This window comes from Aplysia californica, unplaced genomic scaffold (assembly GCF_000002075.1).
Source record: "Aplysia californica isolate F4 #8 unplaced genomic scaffold, AplCal3.0 scaffold00122, whole genome shotgun sequence".
Taxonomy (NCBI): Eukaryota; Metazoa; Mollusca; class Gastropoda; order Aplysiida; family Aplysiidae; genus Aplysia; species Aplysia californica.
In genome coordinates this window covers 215,021-217,234 of record NW_004797392.1, presented here as the reverse complement: position 1 = coordinate 217,234, position 2,214 = coordinate 215,021, and the positions used below count along the sequence as shown (strand labels likewise).

The 2,214-nt window shown below is 44.4% G+C and overlaps 1 protein-coding gene across 1 annotated transcript in view; it reads left to right on the top strand.

Moving 5' to 3' along the window:
* Positions 1-1,786: 1,786 nt before the first annotated feature.
* Positions 1,787-2,214, top strand: part of LOC101864379 (lysosome membrane protein 2) — a 41,097-nt gene continuing 40,669 nt past the window's right edge. Inside the window, exon 1 of the mRNA XM_005096151.3 lies at positions 1,787-2,011. The gene's annotated coding sequence lies outside the window, so the exon portion shown is untranslated. The remainder of the gene's footprint in view (positions 2,012-2,214) is intronic.

Sequence of the window (2,214 nt, the reverse complement as noted above, 5' to 3'; positions counted from 1 at the left end):
CCGGAACCCCCAGGGAAGACAAATCCCATAGACATGCCAGTTTTGGTGTGCTCTCCCTGCTCTCTCTATCCCAGTCTATCCTCCACGTTGACCCACTACCCTTCCCCCCCCCCGCTACCTTTGCGATGTCACTGCTCCTCCGACCACTGGAGTTCAAGCTTCTTCACGCCGACCCACAAAAGAACCACTAAAGAAACGAGGAGAAAAAGAAGGAAAAGGAGAAGGGAGGAGGAGAGGGAGGATGAACAGGAGGAGGAGGAGGAGGAGGAGGAGGAGGAGGAGGAGAAGGAGAAGGAGAAGGAGAAGGAGGAGGAGAAGGAGGAGGAGGAGGAGGAGGAGAAGGAGAAGAAGGAGAAATATCGTTTCTTTTAATTGTTTGTCTTCTTCAAGGGGCTATTTCAATGGGGGGGTTTTCTCTTTCGTTTTCTCTAAATTCACAAAGCATTGAAGTCAATCAGTTGTAAGGTGAATGGATATAGTATATAGTCGTCTTCATTAACATCAAGACTACCATAATACCATACCATAGTCCATAACGTTCTAAATGTAATGAAATGCTGTTTATAGTCAACCCTTCTATATGGTTGTGAATGCTGGGCAATCACTTAAGACAGTGAAAATAAAATAGAAGCTATAGAACTGTGGTTTATGAGACGAATGCCTAGAATATCTTTATTGAACGCATGTTTTGAGAATTTCTGGTTAAAAAAAGTGTTCACTATGAAATTAATTTCTTGTAACTAGTTTAGCCTTTAAAAAAGGTCAGGGGGCTCTCGTGGCCTAGAGGTTAAGGTGTTGGCCTCTCATTCAAAGGTCCCGGGTTCGAATCCAGGTAGCGACCGAAAAATTTTCTTCCCTAAAATTGTCTCCTTTCACCTCCTTTTTTGCTCTCTAGCAATGTTCTGTTGTCTGCTTTCATTTCCACTTTCTGCCCCCGCCCCCTCACCTCCTTTGCCCCCTCCTCTGGGCTCCTGACTCTTTCTGCAGCCTTTCTACTGCTACTCCTTAGCTCCTCCTTACTGCTGTCTTTCTGCCACACCCCTGATCTTCTGGTAGGAAAGATCTACACCTAGCCTTCTCGGACAAGGGCGAAAAATCTCGGAGGGCCGTGTGCAAGTTGTGCACGTTAATAAAGATCCCTTGGTGGTCTAAAATCGATAAGAGTAGGCTTCGGCCGCCACCCGGGCAAAATTCAAAATTTCCTACCAACTGAAAATATTAGGTGTGTCCCGCGCGCTCATATGGCCTATGCAGTTGCGAGCGCCGTAAAACGCTTTACAAAAACAAAACAAAAACAAAAAAAGGTCACAGGTGAGCTGTGACGTAAGCCATATATATAACAACAATAATATGTGTATGAAAAACGTGTGTGAGAAGCTGGAAGAGCTGTGAACAGTTCCATTTTCCGCTTGAAGGAGATTCGTAAATCTATTTAGTATTTTATATAAAATCAAATGAAGAAACATTTTTTTTACGGTAGCCTCAATTGTTGAGGAAAAAATATGATTAAGTTAAGACAAACTGATACAAACTGTTGTGCAAATTAAGGGCGACATTGATTTAACCATTAAAAAGATATTTGAAGATAAGTTGCGCCACGAATTTTTGACCGCCCTCAGCCTGATTATCAAGCTTGTACTAATGGCGTTTTTGTTGAAGTGTTACGCTTCCGGTGCGTTGGTTTTTGCTGTCGATAGAATAGGCCTAGAGAAGGTTATTGGCTGCGCCTCTCCCTCCACTCTCCTCGTCCCTCAGTCCTCAGTCACTCCCAGTCCCACCCAGTCCAGTCAGCTAGTCAGTCATTCTCTCACTCTCAGGGGACAGGGGCAACTGTACTGTGCGTGTGTGCGTTGTCAGTGGAGGAGAATACAGGAATAGTGAGGGAGGTGTGTACTACAAACTACAACGCAACGCATTACAGTGGCCTGTGCCTGCGAACCTTGAACTCAGAGCTCAGCTGTCAAAGAACCTTTCCTTGACAATACACACTACACACACGCGAGGCCTGGTCGTAAGTACACAAAATGACTTGATCAAATCAAGTGTTATTGTAGGCCTAGATCTATATTATGTGGCCTATTATGTTGGCGAGTCTTTACTGTACTCAGACTGTAGGCCTACGTAGGCCTAGGTCTAGATCTAGATCTAGATCTAGATCTTCGTCTAGATTCTAGAGATAATAAATAGAACGAAGTGGTTAAGTACGGCCAGACT